Source organism: Microtus pennsylvanicus, chromosome 1 (assembly GCF_037038515.1).
Source record: "Microtus pennsylvanicus isolate mMicPen1 chromosome 1, mMicPen1.hap1, whole genome shotgun sequence".
NCBI classification, from domain to species: domain Eukaryota; kingdom Metazoa; phylum Chordata; class Mammalia; order Rodentia; family Cricetidae; genus Microtus; species Microtus pennsylvanicus.
Window position 1 is genome coordinate 84,376,807 of NC_134579.1, and position 22,319 is coordinate 84,399,125.

The 22,319-nt window shown below is 42.7% G+C and overlaps 1 protein-coding gene and 1 pseudogene across 2 annotated transcripts in view; both read left to right on the plus strand.

The window, feature by feature from the left end:
• Stard13 (StAR related lipid transfer domain containing 13) overlaps positions 1 to 22,319 on the plus strand; it is a 211,555-nt gene that overhangs the window by 17,488 nt on the left and 171,748 nt on the right. The gene's annotated exons all lie outside the window — the stretch shown is intronic.
• Positions 12,874 to 13,634, plus strand: LOC142849380 (translationally-controlled tumor protein-like; annotated as a pseudogene).

Below are 22,319 nucleotides of genomic sequence, written 5' to 3' on the forward strand. Positions count from 1 at the left end.
TATAAAAGCAGCCAGTGCTCTTAACCACTGGGCCACCTCTCTGGGCTCATATCAATACTTTTAAAATGACTTCATTCTGTAATTTTGTTCAAGAACAAATTTTGTTCAAGAACTAGTCTTTCAGAGATCAAGAACTGTTGTTCTTTCATAGATCTACAAAGAGGTCATCCATGGCTGATGGAAACAGCGCTTGCTGAATTAGCATCCGCATGGGGTCTCCCAGGGATTCCCCACTCCCTATGCTCAGGTCCTCTTCACTGCAAGCCTGGGTACAGGGGCTTGGATTTGCAGGTTTGCAGTGTCCTGTATTCACACCCTGTGCAGGTTTGAAGTGTCAGGTGTTCACACCCTGTGCAGGTTTGAAGTGTCAGGTGTTCACACCCTGTGCAGGTTTGAAGTGTCAGGTGTTCACACCCTGTGTTCTGGTTGAACTTTCAGGTATTCTCACCCTGTATTCAGGTTCAAGTGTCAGGTATTCATACCCCATGCAGGTTTGAAGTGTCATGTGTTCACCCCCCATGTTCAGGTTGAAATGTCAGCAGCTTTGTAGAGTACCTAGTTTACTATGAACTTAATGTGACGTCTTGATGTATTTTTCAGGAGACTTTTTGGCTCTAGCTACTTTTAAAGTTCTCTTATTGAGAAAGAGATCTGAATAATGCCTCAGAAGTTACATGTATTCATTTGTAAACATTAATGAATAGTCTGTGCACCAGGTACTGGGTAAATAAAAACAACGAAAACAACATACATTTTTCCTCAAAGAATTGGTAACTATTAATGCCTTCTTAAATTTATAATTTATAAAAATTTATAAGCTTTATAATCCTATGATTTTACTGTATTCCAAGTAGTGGTTTGATTTTCTTTTAGTCCTTTGATTATACATTAGCTCAGCTTCCCACAGAAAGCTGAATTAATGTTTGCAACGTAGTGATAAGAGTAGAGGGGAAAGGAAGGAGGCCGGAAGACAAGTCCTAATTCATGGTGCCCAACTCCAACTCCCAGAGTCCGCACAGAGCTGAGCGGCTGCATTGTAACACGTCCCCTTTGTCCTCGCATGGAATTGCTCTCTGGAGTCCTCAGACAGCCACGGTCGCCCGAGGGCTCCTCAAATGTCACCAGGGCAACAACAAAGTGACACACATGAAGTAGAGGCATTGAGTCGGATTATTGCATCACGAGCTATCTGCATATGAAAAGCAGTCGTGGAAAACAACCGTGAACAGTGTGGCGCTTGATCCCACCTCCACCGCTAAGTCCCTGACCGCCCTCCCCTTAGAGATCTTGGTGTGACCCTTGTCCTGGGAATGTGGGAAATAGCAGCCCAAGGGAATCATGGGCTAAATTTGGGAAACTGACATGAGACAAAGTTCTGTCGATCTCCTAACTCCATCCCTCTTAGCCTTCTCTCTACAAGATTAATGAGTTTCTTCGCTGGCTGAAACCATTCTTTCTCAGTACCCTCGAGATACTGGCTTGGTCCTCGCTTTGGGCAGTAGGGCCTGCTGAGCCTGGCTTGCATCCTTTATTCTACTCTAATGGCCTGTAGGGAGCAGTACTAGTAACACCCTCATTTTACATGAAGTCCTTTACACTCTATAATGCTTTATGATTGCTGGCCTGGACTCTTCATGAGGAGGAGTACTGTGCTATACACAAAGATTTAAACCAGTCGGTCCGCCCCAAGTCTTCAGAACTCTGTGCATTAGTATAGGGGAAACTTCAAACATACCAGGTACTGCAATTATACTCAGCTGTTCCTGGTTCATCTAAAAACCAGAAACAGAAATCCTTTATTGTAGGAAAGAATTCTGCCGCAGAATCCTGGAGAGGCCACATGTTAAAAGAAATAAGTAACATGTAGTGTATTATGCAAAGTCCAGACAAAATAAGAGAGATCCCTGTCTACACTGAAATACTCCATGCAGGTGACGTCATGCCCCACCGCGTCCTTATTCCAACAACATGTGAATGGCGTTCCTCTCTGGGAAGTGCCAGATTTTGAACCCTACAGAAATATAATTCTTACTTTCTTTCGGCATGATTTCAATTTTGGATTCCTCAAGATTAATTGCCTTCTATTCACCTCACTTGACCTGGAAAGGCATAATTAGCCTGAAGCAAGTCCACTCCCACAGTGCAGGGATGTGGCCCCATCACAGTGTGTTTAAAGGATGAATTTCCCCTTCCTTCAAAACCGTATTCATTCCTTACAGTGATCAAAACAACGTGATGAATGCTGAAAAGGCAGCTGTAGACACCACTGGTACTTGGGAAGGGTACTCAGAAGAGCATTATGAAAACGTTTCATGCAGGCCATCAGTATGGTCTCTCAAGAAAAATCCACTTGATAGAAATAACAGATGTATAGATAGCTGTCACACATATTTAAAAATACAGCCTTGCTGCAAATTGTATTATAAAACAGTGCACTAAACTAGAAGCACTCACAGATATCCAATTCTAATAGGAATACTATTTCCCCAACAAGGATTATTGAAATAACTGCTTTTTGGTTTTGCCAGTTGTGTACCAAGCATATGTCAGCAAATGTACTATTTATAATCCTCGTGGGTCGTGATTGCATTCCTTTTGCTTGTTTGGTTCGAAGTTCATTTAAGTAGGAGAGTCTGAGCAAGAGCTCATGGCTGTCTTCTTCCCAACCGCAACACGTCAAGGAGTTATTTTTCCTTAAATTAAGGTGAAGTAAGCAAAATAAACCGTGAATGCTCAGTAAGTCAGACTCTGATGCGCTGCTAGAAACTCCCATGAGCCCTCGGTATTCCTGGGTCTCGTGTCCGTGGATTCTACCAACCAAAGAGTAAAAATACCAAGAAAAAAATTTTCAGAAAAATCTGAAGCATGAGGAAAACTGCTGTGTGGAGCCCTTGTGAAAGAAAAGTTGTCAGGCCGTCCCAGCGACAGTTAGAGATCCCCACAGGTGCTAGGAGAGGATGGTGATGGTGAGGCCACCTATGTGGGGACACTCAGGCAAAGTCACTTTATTGATAATCAAGGTTCAGGACAGAAGCCCTCTCAGATGCCTTACAGCGCACACAACTAGCGAGGAAAATCATCCAGGTGGGGGTCTAGGAGCCTACATTTTAAAGAAGTGTTCCAGAAAGTGAAGAGACAGTCAATCCATAGTGCCTCCAGGGAAACACCATTCTGTCCCTAAACAGATGCTCTGAGCATGAGTTCCTCCTGGTTTTCCTCCCTAATTGAGTGAGCACAGGAAGAAACCAGGGAACACGGCAGGTAGAGTATCACGTCTGGTTGACTTTACTCTCATCAAAACGGGCCAAGATGAAACCTCATTTCAAATCTAGCCTCTTGCCTTGGCCAACGCCTCTGGCAAGCTTGGTGGACTGCGCAGTGCTGAACTAAGGAAGTGTGGCAGACAAACGTGGCTGGCGCAGGCAAACCGCCAGAGCCATGCCAGGTGCTCCGAGGGAGGTTTCCTGTTTATCCGCGTTACTTATTTAAAACTGGTTTTCTGTATCCTGTGATCAGCACGGTTGCTCTGCAAGGGAGATCGTGTATTGGACCCTACTGAATACAGTGCTTGTGTTCTCTGAGGAAAGGGAGGGGCGTCAATCTCCTTCACACTCTTCAGAAGCCGCGGGTTTATAATTCTGTTAGCTTCGTCTTTCCGCTTCTCAGTTACAGTGCTAGGCTTCTGGGGCCTTCTGAGGCTCGTAAACTAGCATGTGTCAGACAGCTGTTACCCCAGGAGGCCGGCGTGTAACCTGGCCTCACAGCCCTCTCCCTGGATCCCCATACTTCCTTATTTTTCCCTTTGATGTTTAATATTTGCATAATTTAATTCTACTGTTAAGGAGATTGAAAAAAAAGGGAAGATAATTAAATTTTTTCTTTAAAAGAACTTGGATAAGCCAGATATGTCTAAAGGTTTAGCAGGATTGCTAGAGTTCAAGGCCAGCCTGGGCTACATCGTGAGTTTCTGGTTGGCCTGAGCTACAAAATGAGTCTGTCTCTGTTTCTTCCTCCCTCTCACCATTCCTCCCTCTCTCCTTCCTTCTCTTTCTCCTAAAATAAAATAAAGTTCCTTAGATTTAAAAACCAAACAAACTTTGAACAAAATCAATTCAAAAGTCCTCACCAAGCTGAGTGTGGTGGTGTCCGCCTTTAATCCCAGTGCAAGGGAGGCAGAGGAGGCAGAGGCAGGTGGATCTTGGCTAGCCTGGTCTACAGAGCCAGTTCCAGGACAACTGGGGCTACAAAGTGAAACCCTGTTTCAAAAAATCAAAAGCCCACATCATTTCCACATCATTCTAAAAGTTTCTGCTGATTTCAAATTTCTTTATTTCATTTCTTCATTGTTTCCGCGTAGAATATTCAGGTTTCTGGGGGTAGAACTGTTGGCTGCTGGCAGGAAGCAGAAGACCTGACAAACCCTTTTCCTGTTAGTTCCTGTAGTGGCCAAAGTCAAGGATGAAGATAAGTTTAGGTGAGGCTTCACTTAGGCCAGCAGCTGGAAGCAGCATATCCATAGTGAGATGCAGAGACAGCAAGCTGCCTGAGATAAGCAAGCAACCCAAAAGTTAGATGCAACATCCTTTCCATTTAGAGCAAGGTAGAGGGAGGGAGGGAGGGAAAGAAGGGAAGGGAGGGAGGGAGGAAGAGGGAGGGAAAATAAAGTTGAATGGCAGTGGAAACAGTTTCAGGGTATATGAACAGAGGGCAGGTAGGAATGGCTGCTTTACTCCACAGCCTAGAGAAGTACCTGTATCTAGAACAACAGGTTTTAGGGAGAAATGTGACCTGGACATAAACTGATTCTGATCTTCAAGGTGCTTGGAAGGTACAGAGCTGTAGACTGCTGAATTCTTTCAGATTCCAGTTTCTGCCATATCCGAACCTTCCGTAAGGCCGAACATTGTAAGGATGATGTGCAGTGTCTTTTCCTTAAAACTGGCTAAGGGGGAGGATGTGTGAACCACCAGAGACCTCCTTCTTGAAGAATCTACCTGAATAGTTTAAAGTTGTTTTTATGAAGAAGTTTTAGCTTTTTGTTTTTCATTTTTCTATAAGTAGTCAGTCATGTTCACCTTGACTTTGAATCTCAAACTCTCTCTATTCAACTTTGGAATTGGTTCAGAAGGATAGCATAGTCACAAACTCTATTTAGAGTCTGAATTGTGAATTAAAAAAAACCCCGTTTCTAAGTTAGGTGTGAGCCCTCACCCTGGACATGAGGAGCTTTTGTTGTGTAGACTTGAAGAATGTCCCGGGTAGGGCAATGCCAGTTGCTAGAGTCAGACGGATGGATTCTGATGACAGTCTGTACTGTTCACTCCTCTTTAGCAAATGTTTTTGAATATTCTCAAGTAACATGCTTAACTGAAAAACAAATATGAATTTGCTCTTTTCAGAGTCAGTAGTAATTGTTATTGTTAGCAGAGTGTAAAAAGGGCTTGTTCTGGTTGTGCATCACAGAGCGCCATGTTCTCAGGTCACATTACAGCTCTAGACCCCTCACAGTGATGGAGACACATAGGTACCTTATTGTTGTGCATCATAGAGCGCCATGTTCTCAGGTCATTACAGCTCTAGACCCCTCACAGTGATGGAGACACATAGGTACCTTATGGTTGTGCATCACAGAGCGCTATGTTCTCAGGTCACACTGTGGCTCTAGACCCCTCACAGTGATGGAGACACATAGGTACCTTATGGTTGTGCATCATAGAGCGCCATGTTCTCAGGTCACACTGTGGCTCTAGACCCCTCACAGTGATGGAGACACATAGGTACCTTATGGTTGTGCATCATAGAGCGCTATGTTCTCAGGTCACACTGTGGCTCTAGACCCCTCACAGTGATGGAGACACATAAGTACCTTATGGTTGTACATCACAGAGCGCTATGTTCTCAGATCACACTGTGGCTCTAGACCCCTCACAGTGACGGAGACACACAGCAAACACGCTCTGAATCTGAAACCCAGTTTTTGGCCATTATGAAATGTTGCATTTATTTATCTGCCCAATGTGAGTGTTCATCAGCAGTGGGAAACTTTCGCTTTATGAAATCACCCGGAGGAATCCAAGGTCTGGTTTGGCATTTTTCCTTGGTGGAGTCTATGAAGGCTGTGGACCTAAACCAGAAGGGAATTGTTCTGGACCAGCAATCAGATGAAGCCAGGGATCTAGGGAGTTTCCAACTGAGTAATTCTGTAGAGTCCCAGAAACTCTTGAGAACACCAGTGATACACTACTCATAGTGACCCCCCAAACATCATTTTCTTCTGGGGTTAAACAAATTGACTGCTAGAGAATCTACTTGAAAATGTAGAAAACTGAAAAAGCGGGCAGCTGGAAATAGGGCTTTGAAGTTGATCTAATTAGAACATAAGTACATACATTAATATTCTGTGTGCCTCTGTTGGGAAAGGCGTTCTGCTAGGTTCTTGGTGTAGTTGGAAAGGCGTCTCCATTGACTGCACATGCGCCCTGTTGGTGGATCACCCTCACAAGACAAACTGCACTGTGAAGTGCTGTGGACCAGGAAGGTGCTATGGCGGAGTGCAGGGGTAGAGCGGTATATCCACAGACCTGCAGAAGGCATCCTTGAGGAACAGCATTTGAGGATGAGTTCATCCCAAGGAAGGCTTAGAAAGAGCTCTCGCTAGAGCAGCTGACATCTCTGCAGAAGCCCCACAGCAAGGAAACACGTGGGTCAGATCAGGGCTGGGGATGTTGAAACTCCATCACGAAGGACCCATGTAAGATGAGATTGGCGGGCACTATTAGTAACTATAGATCTCCACACTTCTTCCTTGCTGGACTCCACATTGTAGTTCTGGGTAGAGGTATTCATCTTCTGCTTGGAAAAAAAAATGGGACTTGGGCAGAGATGGTTCATCGGGTGAAGATGCCTGCAGCCAGCCTGAGGAACTGAGTTCAATTCTCAGCTCACACACGATGGGAGGGTAAAACCAATTTCTGAACGTTGTTCTCACCTGTGTCTGCATCTGTGTTTCAAAGTTTCCTTTGAATCCGTCTGGAATGTATACTGCAGATCTCTCGCCATAGGCTGGCAACTGTAACTCGTATTATAACTGTTGCATTGTAATAATAGCAGTGTCTAGAGATGGGGGTATGAGAGACCTCGCTCCGGTTGTGTCTCCTTTCAAACACAGGATTATTAGTCAGGTGTTTAAGATTGCCAGGCACATGCTGTGCTTTGGTAGACAGCCATCTCTTCCTTTTCAAGTGCCCAAGAGCTAGGTTTCTAAAGAGAAAATGCACCAAGTCTTTGCGGGCTCTCCTGAGCCGTCTGCATGCCGTGCTGGCACGTCCACGGCTTCCGCGTGCCATCTACGAGATGGACAGCTGTAGCGGCCACGGCAGCCCCGGCATTTGCTGCTCTTTTCAGATACTTGACATTTTTATGAGCAGGTGTAAGCTTCTGAGTTTTGTTTGAATAAAATATGCTTCTTATTGAGCAACAAAGCACAGTTTCTGGTTTATTTGTTGGGAGATGAAAATATCAGATTTTTTTTTTTGATGTATCATGGTATTTTAAGGTTCTCAGCCTAACTATGTAAGAACACTAGCAAGAGGCTCCTCCAGCCATGGGACAAGATCTCACTGAGCACATTGTTTTGAAAAGCTTGGGTTACTAAGATGCCAGGTTGTTTATTTGTACTCGCTGTTCATTGTGAGGAAATATAAGCCGGTTTTGCTTGCTTATCGCCTGGCTTGAATTATTATATAAATGAGGATATCAGATCCAGCCATGAGTGGTTATGTAAAATTGGTATGCGAAGTGGATTCTGAAATGGGCTATGATATTTTTCTAGGAGTTACATGCATGGTAATCTTGACACTTTGATTAACAAGTGGTGAATTGATGCATCTCCTGCCAAACGCCTGCCTTACTCAGAACATTCTTCTACACACACGTCACAGAGAATTAAAAAAGAAAGGTTAGAAGATGAAGTCTTTTCTTTGTAATGAAACAAATTTACCTGATTAAAACAAAATTCCCATTCCCTATACTATTTAAAAGGTAACAAAATTGACCAAAAATAATGAATGCCTGCTCTCCCTGTTGTGCTTAGGATTATTGAAAGAACAGTGAAGAACAACTCCTATCAGCAAGGTTTGTTTACAGAACACATTGCAGAGGAGATAAGTTTGGGCTTGGCTGAGAAGGAGGTGAGCAATGGACTCATGCTCAAGGGTAACGTGCAGCAGGCAGGGAAGCCTGTCTTTGCTTTTTGGGTTCAAGGCAAGGTGCTCCCGCACTTAACTCACTGTTTTCATCTTTAAAATAGAGATGATGATCCTTTTTTGTGGGTAATATATGTAAGAGGATAGTCAACATGGTATAAATGAAGTGTTTAAAGTACTAGCCTTTTCTACTTATCGCCACTGTTTATTTATGGAAATGATAGAAATCAAGGGGGTTTAGGTACAGGAAGCGCAGTATCCAAAGGCTAGGGAGATGCCTCAGTCAGTAGAGTATTAGTTTGATGGGGTTGAAGATTAGATAGTTGCAATTATACTGCTCTCATATCTTAACTAGGGCGTATAAGGTACAAGACTTAGGCTCTCCAGGATAGGACAGCTATTGGAATAGTCTCTGTTATTTGCCAGTTACCTATGGCCTGAATATTTCGAATGTGTTTTATGCTTGATGTTGTTCTTGCTGGTTGTAATTTCATCTTTGTTTTTGGTGTTACCTTCCTTTCTTCTGCACAATACTTGCTAGTTGTCCTTATTGTAGATAGTTTTATGTTAGGATTAGAACCTTCTTATTTAGAAAAAATGGGGAAGTGTTGTGGGATCTCAATCCATTTAGCCAATGACCTTTGGGACAGTAAAACCCTAGGGTGTGTTCTTGTCTGCACACAGGACTGTTTAAAAGCTGAGGGTGTGGGATCACGCCCTCTCACTTTCTCAGGTTGGTTGGACCCCAGCTTCCCTGGGTAGAATGGCATGACATAGCAACTGGATAGTGACAACTTCTTATCTCTTCTGTATCAGTGAGTACTTGTCCCCATTTTATACTTAAATAAATTCTTAAGACCCTTTAACAGACTCTTGTGGGTTCGTGTAACAGTTACCTCTACTTAATTGAGAACATTTTCTCACCCCTAAAGAAAACCCCAGGTTTGCATCCTGTTTCTTCCTTCTCAAACCTGGGAAAACATGAAGCTGCTCCCTAACCAGAGGAATCTGTATACTTTGGGTATCTCATATAAACAGAGTGATATAATAGGTATAAATCTTCAAGTAGATTATTTAAACTCTTTTGATCATGCGGCATTCCATGTTTAACTTTTTAGGGAAGTGGAGACGTCATTTTACATTTTTCCTCTTCTGCCCCTCTCCTTTCCATGCTAACAGTGAGTTCAAGGTTCCGACTAGGCTAGCCAACACCTGTTGAGCTTTTTCAATGCAACCATGCTACAGAGGCTGTGAGTAGCATCCTCTGAGGGGAACTTTGATCTCCCACCTGCAAGTCTCCAATATGGAGACTCACATTAATTATAAATGCTCAATCGATAGCTCAGGCTTATTACTAACTAGCTCTTACAACTTAAATTAACCCATATTTCTTATCTAAGTTCTACTGCATGGCTCACGACTTGTTATTACATTTTGTACACATCTTTTTTTCCTCTGTATCTGGCTTGCAACTCCTGAGACTCCACCCATCTTCTTCCCAGCATTCTCTTAGTCTGATTCTCCTGCCCAGTCTCTTCATGCCCAGCTATAGGCTAGTTGGCTCTTTATCAACCAGTGAGAGTGATACCTATTTACAGTGTACAAAGATTGTTCCACAGCAGATTGGTGTGAATGCCTCACTTAGGAAAGGCACCAACGAACTTGTCATGTGCATTGTGTATGTTCTTTGAGGGACACTGAGGAACTTGTCACATGTGTTGTATCCACTCTTTGAGGGATGTGTACTTGACAATCCTTTGACTCTTTTTCTTTTGAGTTGTTTGTCTTTGTTATGCTGTAATGGTTCTTCACGTTTCTGAATTCTTAAGTCTATTTGGATGAATTTCTTGTGATTATTTCATTTTGTGGATTATATTTTTATTTGCCCGACAGTGCACTGATAGACACGGGTTTCTTATTGTAACTAGGTTTAGTTTATCTATTTATCTATCTCTTGCTGCTTTACTGTCATTCCTAAGAAAGAAAAAAGACCTAATCTGAGGTCACCAGAATCTGTACTTTCATACTTTTTTTCCTAAGAATTTTATAATCTTACTTCTTATATTTGAGTCTCTAGCCCATTTTGAATGTATTCTTTTTGAACATATATTTTGAATACACACAATCACATAATAAGAATGATGTCAAGGAAGAGTTTAAATTCATTCCTTTGCACATGAATATTCAATTGTCTTACACAATATGTTGTTGAAATGAATTATTCTGGCATCCTATCAACACATCCATTCTTACAATAAAATGAGTGCCAATTCTTTATGAATTAAAAATGAGGGAGTTGACTGATAGTTGTTTTATCTTCCAAATGATTGGACTCTAACAATATCTCTGTTGTTTCATCTACAAAATGAGGGTAATAATGCCTCACTGTATCATTTAAAGTACGTACTATTTAGTAAAGACAGAGGCCTAACTCAATTTTTAAAAAAGTACTGGCATGTTTACCCACAAATAAATATTAATATTATATGTTGATTAAAAACAAAATCATGCGACTTACTCACTTATTCATCTTCTATTCAAGAAAACTTAACAAGTATTTTTATTAGAATAAGCATATTAAAGAGACAAAATCCTTATTCTTATGGAACTCACTTTGCACTAGAGGATATATGAAGTAATATATCAATAAACATATACATAATAGCAGATAGGATTAAGTGTAGGTGAAGGAAAATGTAACAGATTTTAGAGAACCAGGTGTGAGCATGGAGAACGTGAAAGACTCATCAAGGGTGGTGCTATGTGGGAAGAGATCTAAATAAAGGGAGGAAGGAGATGAGCCTTGAGAGAAGTAGTTCTCAACCTATGGGTCAGGACCCCTTTGGGGAATTGAAAGACCCTCTCATAGAGGGTCACCTAAGACCATTGGAAAACATAAATATTTACATTATGATTCATAATAGTAACAAAATTACAGTTATGAAGTAGCAACAACAACAAAAAAATTATGGTTCAGGGGTCACCACAATGTGAAGAACTAGTTGCATTAAAGGGTCACAGCATAAGGAAGGTTGAGAACCCCTCGTCTAGAGTGTGGGGCCAGACTAAGAAAGTGTGGTGACCAAGAATGCAAACAAGGCTGTTCCAGAAATCTGCCAGAGAGAGGGTAGTGACTCGAGTCAGTAGTAATGAATGGTGTCTGATTCGAGTGCACTTGGAAAGCACCATTAGGTGCTCGTTGGTAGGTTGTAGGATGATTCTTTATGACTTTATTTGAAAGACGGGCGTACAACCTACCAATGAGCAAGTGATAGCGAGTGTGTCAAGAGACTGCCTGAAGGAATGAGACCTTTCACTGGGGAGGACAGAAAATAGGTTGCCAAGATCCTCAAGGTCAGCATGATTTTATATAGTCTCCATGTAATTTTAAATGAAAAATGTGTATGTGCCAGTTCTTTTCGCCTAATTAAGTAAGATCTCAGAGCCTCCGTAGACCTGAGTTTGAAAGCAGTCACAGTTGCTAGCTAGAAGTAGCACAAACGTGCAAGGCAAGTCCATAGCCCCAGCACTCATTTTAGAGATAGATCCACACCATCCAGGAGTACCAAGCACTGCTTTTCAATGCTATTTCCTGGGTTGCAATTGGATGGAGCTCAGGATTCCACAGGGAAAATGTTATTTTGAAATTCCAACGGACATTTTTTTCTTTATTATGAGATTTTTGGCCTTTCCTTTTTGATGTTTAGTATGTCTGTTGCTTTAATAAGATGACGGAGGTGTTGAATACTTTGACTTAGCAAAGTCAAAAGGTGTTAAATTTAAGTTTCATTCCAATTTCTTTTGGGAACATTCCCAGTCAATGGAAATCCCAGAGTCTGAAATTCTGCATCTTTAGAAGCACAGTTTCTTAGTTCTACAAAGATTGGTTCGCTTAACCATGAAGATATTGCTGACAGTTAATAACTACCATTGTTATGAATGGATGATGGCGTTGCCAACCAGAGCCCTTTAGGGATATTCTGGTCCTATCAGACAGCCAAAACTTCTGTTGACATATAAAATTCGAAGTCTGATTTATGTAAATAAATTCAGAGCTGTGCCGTTTAATTTTACCTCCCAACCTCTACTGAAAGAGGTCGACCAGATGCTCAGATCACATCACAATGAATATTTCTGAAAATCCTTCTCAGTTTTATGGAAGGATTTGATGAATTGGATGAAGGAGAAAAGCGAAGTCTTGCCAAGAACTTTTATATGCTAATTCATGCTTCTGTAGTTTCCCCTTCACATTTGTGTTACAAAGACAGGCATCAAACGGGAACTCGAATAAGATTATTTTTTTGATATCAATGGAGATGAACATGTCTGGTTTTGGTAGAATATTTTACAGAATTTTTTATGTTGTTTCTCTTTCCAAGGATGTTATAGAGCACACACATCATCCAAATCTTTTATAAATGTTTTAAACTGCCACCTAACAGAGTATGTTTTCATCATTTATATGACTGCTACCTCATTTTTTGATCTCACAACTTATTCACTCATTTGTACTCTCCTCAGCGAATATTGTACATTCTACTTGATACACTACCAGATAGGGTATTTACAAATGGCATAACTCTTGGTCTCAAGAACTCCATACAGCTTTTCCGCCCGCTCCCCCCTCCCCCCAAGCGCTGCTCCTGCTGCACCGAGCTCGCTCCGCGCTGTCAGGCTAGCGCTGCCATCCCCAGACGCCACCATGATCATCTACCGGGACATCAGCAGCCATGACGAGCTGTTCTCCGACATCTACAAGATCCGGGAGATCGCGGATGGGCTGTGCCTGGAGGTGGAAGGCAAGATGGTCAGTAGAACAGAGGGTAACATCGATGACTCTCTCATTGGTGGGAAGGCCCAGAGGGCGAAGGTACCGAAAGCACAGTATCACTGGTGTTGACGTTGTCATGAACCACCACTTACAAGAAACCAGCTTCACAAAAGAGGCCTACAAAAAGTACATCAAAGATTACATGAAATCACTCAAAGGCAAACTTGAAGAATAGAAACCAGAAAGAGTAAAGCCTTTTATGACTGGGGCTGCAGAGCAAATTAAGCACATCCTTGCTAATTTCAATAACTACCAGTTTTTTGTTGGTGAGAACATGAATCCAGATGGCATGGTTGCTCTCCTGGACTACCGTGAAGATGGCGTGACTCCATACATGATTTTCTTCAAGGATGGCTTAGAGATGGAGAAATGTTAACAAATTGGATCTATCACCTGTCACCAGAACTGTCTGCTGCTTCCCATTCCATACAACACCAGGACTTAGGACAAATGGGACTGATGTCACCTTGAGCTCTTATTTTGACCATGATTTATCTGGAGTGGAGACATTGTTTTTTTCTTTTTTCCTTTTTTTTTTCTTTAAAGAAAAAACATGTCATGTAGGTTGTCTAAAAATAAAGTGCATTTAAATTAAAAAAAAAGAACTCCATACATATTAATTACACAGTAGACATAAAGGGCCAGTATTTTACTGGAAGTGTTGTTATTGGGGAAGTAGACCAGCTTTTGGTATTCTGACTGGCCTATGAGTAAATTCTAGCTCTACTATTTAACTTTCTGGCTTTCTCTTTGTAGCATGGGAATAACAATCTTGGTATCACTTGGTGTTTGGTTGTATCGTTGGCTGTTATGATAACTTAACAAAATATTGTTTTCATTCACTTAGCAAGTACTCAGTAAACATGCGTGAAAGAAACACACGGCTAAGAGCCTGGCATGATGTTTGTGCTTAATCAGAGTTACAATCATTTCACCTTTCATTCTGTCTTGATTCAGAGAACTGGCATTTTGCCACAGTGCGTTATGCTAACGTTCTTATCTAAGTAATATGTCTGAACATTTCTCCCAAGCCTACGACATTCCACCCAGCATGCCCTGGAATTCTGCTATTGATGCCAGGGGGTAACTGATGGCCCATGACTGCTTTGTCTGTTGCCCTTAGCATAGTCCTCATTAGATTTTGCCAGCTTTGGAGTTTATGTGGTGCCTCTGCCTACAGATGAGTGTCAGTACAGGCCTTATCCCTTGGACTGGGTGTGGCTTAATATATTTCATAATTCACTTTGCCGTCACTTCATTCCCGAAAAATGGATTGTTTTCCAGATAGTAGACCCATACCAGGTCTTCATAATGCGGGTATGCTACATCTTGCTCTGGGCTTTTGCATGCTGAGGACAGGACTAACTTACAGTTCCAGGTGGTGTGGCCCACAGAAACATATTGTGGAAGAGATACCTATCAGAAGATTAAAATACAAAACAATAGTATTAAAAGTACATGTGTCACACAAACAGAGTTGGGTCAACAGACAGATAAGTGCTTGGATTGTTACACCAGGCTCAAGTGAAAGGTTTCAGATGCAACAAGCAGCTACGAATCTAGTCATGTAAAAAGGGTTTGCCGGTTGCCTTAAAGAAAAGAAGACGTGGGTGGGTGCTTGGGCTCCTTATCATTGGCAGTATCACTGCGGTCATTTCATCTCTCCCAATGCTGGTTTTATTGCTAATACACTATTAAAAAAAAAGAGTAGAATTGTACTCCATGCCATTTGAATATACAAAATCACCTCGGGGCAGTAAAGTAGAGTTTGGACAAGTAGGTGTGGAATGCTCTTCAGGAGAGAAGTTGCTAAAGAGCACTTAGATGTAAACATAAATCCACTGGAGGACTGGATGGAGGGCACTCTTCTGTCAAGGCAATCCACACATGAAAGTGCAGCAAGCTGGGAGGCCAGCTGTTCGGGCTGCTGGCCACAGACTGGGTGTCAGGAGGATGAACAAATGGAAATATTCAGTGCGGTTGCTGGCTCTACTTAGGGAGTTCGTATAACTTTTTATTACTAAAACAAGCGTTTATTCATGCTACACTGCCATAAATTTCCCCCCAGGGATAAGGGACTCTTTCTTCCAAATGCCCTGTTTTTCTAATACCATATATCCCAGGCAATGAACTCATGGAAAAACTTCTCAAAACTGGCATCTTCAATTAGATTTCCTTATACTGGACTCTCCTATGACTTTTATATGTTTGTTTCTGGGTTACTTTTAGTGTCCTTATGAATGTCCAGCAACAAAGATGGTCATTTTACAAGGAGATTAAAAGCAAATCATAAGATTGGGCTCTGAATTTCACTTCTAATAATTTGGATATGGGCATTTTAAATTTAGTTCAAATTGGCTAAAAATGTCGCCACCACCTACAAAGAATGCTATTGCTTAGAAAAAGATTTTGAGTTGATATCTGTTCAATCTGGCTCAGCAAGTAAACAGTTCTTCATTCTTTGTGGAATGTGTCTTGTTTATTATTACAGGTTTTGTTGTTGCTTTGATCTGAATAAGGTGTTCCCAAATAAAGCCGTCTCTAAAGCCAACAGCAGGTATTCACACTCACCTTGCAGAGTTTTCGTTTGTTTTGATTGGGAGCGCAAAACCATGTTGCCGCACGTCGGCTCCAATGAATTAGCATTCCCTTCTGAACTGACTCATGCAGGAGGCATGCGTCCACATAGCAGAGAGCATCACACAGGTCAGAAAGGATTCCTGCACCGCACTCTGGGAACCGCCCAGTTTCTTATTCTCTCCTTGTTTTAATGACACCATCTCTTGACCTGGAACTTAAAACAGGGAGTCAAGCGGAGCTGCCAAAACAAAGGTAGAACCATGGACAAGGGGAAGGTGGGACGGAGTGGAGGGGAGAGCAAGAGGAAGGAGGGAGGGACAGGCAAGTGCATTTCTGTGTGTCAGGACAGGAGTTTAGGCACACAGTGTTCCTGCCAAGGGAATTCTGATTTAGAGGCAACCTTCCCCAGCGAGGTGGCACCTGAAACCTAAAACTGGCATTTGGGAGAAAGAAAAGAGGAACAGTGGTTTTTTTCTTAAACCAAAATGGCTTGATGCTCTTTATGAACACACAGTGGGCCAGACAGCTCAGGGAGTAAAGGCACTTGCTGCCACCCGTGACAATCTGAGTTCAATTCCCAGAGCCCACACAGTGGATGACAACAACTCCCACAAGTTCTGCTCTGATCTCCACCCTCACGGACTCACACACATACACACACACTCACAAACAAAGAAAATGTAGTGAAAATTTTTTCAAAAAGTAGGTTTGAGTACAGAAATAAATGAAACCATAGATAACCAGTAAAAATGGTTTGGCGATTGTAAGTTACCACTGCACATGTATATTAAAGAAAAACAGGTATGCTTCACGTGATGGCTCAACAGCAACTTTAAAAAGAAAAACAACCATTTGTTCTGATTGGAACTATATGTTTAGTGAACACATTTTGTCTTTTACTAAGAACATTGAGTGTGTTTCAAGGAATTCGAGAAATAACACCATTTTTCTTTCAACATGGAACTTTTTGCGTACAAGAGAAGCACAGTATAAAGAATGTCTCGTGTATGAAGATAATTCCCATGAAAGAAAAGCATAGTATAAACAATGTCTCATATGAAATTGCTTTCTGCTTATGTTGAGAGAGGACCTTGGTCCCACCCTAACCTACCCATAGTGCTCATGAATAGTTGCTTTATCCCACAGCCCCAAAGGAATGTCGTAAATATTTTTTGACTAAATGCATGGCTTTAGACTCAATACACATGCTGTATTGGTTACTTTTCCCTTACTGTGATAAAGCACTGTGACCAAGCAGCTCGAAGAAGAAAGAGTTTATAATGGCTGTGGTTCTAGAGGCTTAGAGCTCTCATGGTGAGGACACATGGCAGCGGACGGCAAACACGGCGACAGAAGCAGAAAGCCGAGAGCTCACATCCTTTCCCACAGCATACTGCAGACAAAGTGAACAGGAAGTGGCGAGAGTGGTTTTTAATCTCAGAGCCCGCCCTCACTGATGTACTTCCTCCAGCAAGGCTGTACCACCCAAACCTTCCCAAACAGCTTCACTAGTGGGGCCCAAGCATTCGGATGCCCGAGACTCTGCAGGATGTTCTTCATTCAAACCACCACATATGCAGATCGATCCTGCCTAAATCCTTTACGCTCTGGGCTGCATCTTCCTGCCCATGAGATGTTTTAACACACAGGAATTGAAAGTATCGCATCTACTTTACTAAATTTTATGCGAGCCGAGTAAGAAAGCAGCCCATTTTCGACAAGCTCTGAATGTTAATGGCCTCTCATGAATGCTCACATTCATTTGTTCTGTTATTTGTTATAATGAAAGGAGAGGAGCCAGCAGGGCGAGTTTAGATCACAGAGGAACCGGCAGCATGTAGTTCACTCTGTCCTGCCCTATTCAGTGTTATAATGACCACTGTGTGTCAGTCCGTGCAGATAGAGGGAACCACAGCTTAGGGATGCATGACTTCCCCTAAAGGAGACAGACAAAAAAAGTTTGTAATCCTAAGGACATGACCTTTGTCTTTTTGTTTTAGAGACAGAGTCTCACTGTGCAGCCCTGACTGGCCTGGAACTCATTTCTGTAGACCATACTGACCTTGAACTCAGAGAGATCTTACTGTCTCCGCCTCCCAAATGCTGGGATCAAAGTTGTGTACCCCCACACCCTGCATCTAAGGATATAATTTGCAAAAACCATTTTCCTTTTGCAGTCGCATCAGAATTTCCTTTCTTGTAATCCTTTTTCCTCTTTCTAAAACGAATTCTTGGAGCATTTCCTACAATGGAGCTTGATTATATTCGCCCTTCCCCCAAACTCCTCCTGGACCCATCTACCCCTTCCCCAGTCACCCAACTTTTCATTCTCAATTCTTTTCACAGTTTTTAACTGCCCATATACTCTTGGAGTGTCACCTTCTGGAGTACGGCCAACCTACCAAGGGCCTCATCTTTAAGAATGACTCTCACCAGTAGGTAGGCATGGGACTTTGTGCCCACCTCCACTGGCCACGCCGGGGTTTTGGCTGACTTGAGTTCGCACAGGTGTTGTGCATGCGTGACAAATGCTGAGTTCACACTGCAAGCACCCTTGCTGGGCCCAGAAAGTTCTGTTTCCTTGTAGGTAGTGACTTTCTTAATAAAGCTCTTGCCTTAACTAATCTATGCCCAGAAGAACCACCATCATTTTTGTTTAGCAAAGGGAAAATTAAAACCATCTACACACATAGGAGAGAACTGGCAACATAGTCTCCCAAGAACTGAACGAGGAGTTGCTGCTCGCTGCCTCCCTGACCTTCATTTGAAAAGAACAGTAGCAGGGATCAGGGCACAGTGTTTGCCTTGTACACAAAGGGTCTATGTTTGGTCCCTAGGACCACAGAGAGCGGAAGTACTTGGAACGAACATCACTAAGTAGCATTATAATCAAATGTCTAGCACCCAGGAAGCAAATGGCCTCTCTTTCCCTTCTCCTTCCCTCTCCCTTTAGAGAAGTAGACCAACTGTGAAGTCTTAAAATAATGAATCAGTAGGAGATCATTTTTGTACCTTGTTAATTTCTAGAAATTAGATTCTTTATGAAGGAAATCATATGGGGACAGGCTAGGTAGGGCTTAAGAACATCTATTTCTTCATTCCCAAACTCCTTTATAGGAAACATTATGGGTCCGTGGGTGCATACATCTGTGTGTGCATGTGTATGCACATGTGTGTGTACATGTGTGTGCACGTGTGTGCGTGTATGCGCATGTGTGTGTGTGCACATGTGTGTGCATGTGTGTCAGTGTGTATTATGCATGTATGTTCCTGTAGAAGCCAGAAGTCAACATCTGATTTTTTTTCTTCTATTGCTCTCTACATTATTTTCCAAGCCAAGGTCTCTCACTGAAGCTGGAGCTCTCTGATTACCTGGACTGACTGGTCCACAAGCTCCAGGAATCTTCCTGTTTCCACTCCATGGGGCCGGGGTTGCGGAGTGTGCTGGAACTCCCAGGTTTTTATGTGGATGGTGGGGTCCTCATACTTACATAGCAGGTGGTTAAGCAACTGAGCCATTCCCTCAGACAACATTTGTGTTCTTCATGAGACAAGTCATGTTTTAAAAGACATTTGACTGGAAAATAGAAGACAAAAAGTCATTTTTCAGATTCACACACTCTTAAAATGCAGATATGCATGTTGACAGGTGCTGTTCGATACTTAAAAAATCGATTACAAATTTCCCAAGCCTGTTGGCTGCAGCACACCTTAGCAATGAACTGTCTGTCATTTACCTAACAGGAGCATTTCTGTCAGAAGAAGTAACAAGTAAAGTTAAAAATTATTAATCAGGAAATGGATTGATTCTAGAACCGGTGATGATTACTATCTGAGGAGGTGGCCACGGTCTAATTGTTCTCCTCCAGAGACAACCAATGAGGTGTTCTCGTCGAGTGTCCTGGAGCAAATGCAGCTAAAGCCCCATGTGCTGCAGTACTATTGTTTCCCCAAATATAGCCCCTTTGTGTGGCGGTCCAGGAAATCCAGCAGTAGAATGAAACAATGGAATTCTGCCCAGAAGCTTTTCTAAGTAGGCAGCCCTTTGATAAAAGCAGACTAGCAAGGAAACACCACAATTGTTCTTTACCGGTAACTGTTTAAAGTATTTGTTGACAAATGCATAATATGTGGTAGGTTTGGGACTGAAAAGATTCCAGCCCTTCTGTGCTTTCCAAATGAAGAAGTGATGCCCTGTGTGCACAGAAGGAGTAACATCAAATTTGATCCCTTAGTGCAGAATTCGGATTTGTTGGATACTGGGTCTGCCTCCAAAGTGCTGGTGAGAAGATCAACACGGCCTATAAACTAACTGCCTGTAAGACTTTCTCTGAGTCCCCTCTGCGTATCCCCTTATAGGGAGGCTAACCAGGCTGGTCCATGCACTTCTGTGTTAATACAACATAATTTTCACCACACAGCGTTGCAGCTGCGTCACTTGTTGGTATCCCCAGGTGAGGGCTGATCTATGTTCTTCATCTCCTTAATATGGTCTTAAGTAAAGGCATCTCTTGGTATCCATGGGGACAATTTTCAGATCTTGCTTTTATAAAAATCCACAAATTCTTAAGTCCCTTTGACAATGGTTCATGACTTCAATCCCGGACAGAGAACTGTTTTTGTTCCTTTGTTTGTTTTTTGAGACAGGATTTCTCTGTGTAACAGCCCTGGCTGTCCTGGAACTCTGTTTGTAGACCAGGATGACTTCAAACTCAGAGATTTGCCTATCTCTGCCTCCTGAGTGCTGGGATTAAAGGCGTGTGCCACCACCGCCTATCTACAGAGAAGACTTTGGACTTCATTCTTTTCATGAGTTGGAGACTCTTTCCATACTTAGTTGGAATATGCAAATACCGAGGCTTTAGTTAAAGAGATAAACTGTACAGTTGTGAATGGGGGCAGCCAGAGCAGGAGACGAGGGTGTAGTTTCCTCACTACATGCAAAGATGAAAAATAGTCGCTAGCTTTTAGGATCCTTTTGGAATTAGGTGAGATACTCATGTTAGCTGTTTGAAACGCTGCCTGTCACACAAGTCTTCAAAGAATATGAACTGCCAAAACATCAGCATCCTAGCCCCAAAGGTGATGGAGCCGAGTCCGCACTGGATATATGTAATAAATGTCACAGTCAGTTCTCAGCTTGCAGAGCCTCTTGGTTCAGCACTGGTGCACAGACAGTGCTCGCGGCCAGGCTTTGCTGATGGCGCCTTGGTTTTTTTCTCTCTCCTCCAGATAGCCATGCATTTGCCCCCTCTCTTCTCTAAGCGTGCGCACTGCCGGGGCAGAGCAGTGCCGGTCCTTGACCTTAGCGTTGCCTCGCTGCATGTCAGCCTTACTAACTTCTGCTCTGCTTGCTGATGAGAAGTCTTTCTAAGCCTGCTCTCCGTAGGCCCAAATGACTAGGAAGGAAGAGCTATAGCCCTGAGAACCATTTTGAAATAAATATACCAGCCTATGTTTTCCAAGGGGAAAAAAACCCCTTCAAGGTGGAAGTTACAGAAGAATATCAATGGGAAGCACTGGCTGCAAAAAGATTCCCCAAACCTACTCTCTTCTGACAGCAGAAAGACCTTGAGGTGCCTTCGAGAACTTGCATTGGGAAATTATGGCTGTTTATTTTTTAAGCTTCATTTTTTTAATGATCATTTTGAATGTGTATGTTCAAATTTATGTGGTGCTTGTGTGTGTATGCACACGAACACATAAGTACAAGCATGTGAAATCCAGACGACATCTTCGTATGTCATTCCTCGCAGGTGGTGTCCAAAGAGGAGCTCTCAGTAGCCTAGCGCTTGCAAACGTAAGCTAGTGTAGCCAGCCACTGAGCTCCGGGCATCTACATGTCCCGCATCCCCACAGCTACTATTACAAGAAACTGTCCCCATACCTAGCCTTTTATGAATGCATACTGGACATCGAAGTCACACGAGATTAATTTTCATCTTTTGGGTTAGGTTTTGATCCGTTCATTTGTCATCACTTATTGCACCCATCCAGTTGTCAATGAATGTGCTTGTGTGACCAGCTTGTGTATGTGCATGAGCATTCTCGTGTGCATGCAGAAGTGTGTGTGTGCATTCACATGTATGTGTGTGCATGTGTCTGCATTTGTGTAGACGTCTCTGCTAGGCTTTTGGCGTGTAAACCATTTGTAGCCACCACAGAGACCACAGCTTAAACAGCAGTGGAGTGGCAACGCTCAGGTCTTTACAACAACAGAGCCGTATGAGCGAACGTAGCGTGGTTGAAGTGGGGCCTGAGAAAGCAAAGCTCCCGTGGTCAGGGGAGATGAGTGTGCAGGCAACTAGACGCGGTGTTGTCTGTCCCCTGAGCAGGGCACCCAGTCCCCCGGTGGGGTGGAGGCAGTCATGTAGGAATGTATGCACATGGCAGTGTTCGCAAAGAGAAATGAAGAGACTCTGTCTTCCCTTCCCTAAGTGTTTGAGCACTGGAATTTTACTTTACTGTGTCTGGAACTCAGGGGCCCAAGCCTTGAAGGACAGGCTTTGCACCGCCGATGGGTATCTTTTTCTCTCTGCCTTCCTTCACTGAGAGCGCTGGAATTTCCCTAAGACTAAGGCTTCTCCTCTACATCCTCTAGTGTGAACTACAGGTTAGGCTTTATCTTTTCATCATAAGGAGATGGAATTAGTTAGAATGTTTGAAAAGTGGAAATTCAAGAAGCATCATCCACAGCCATAATT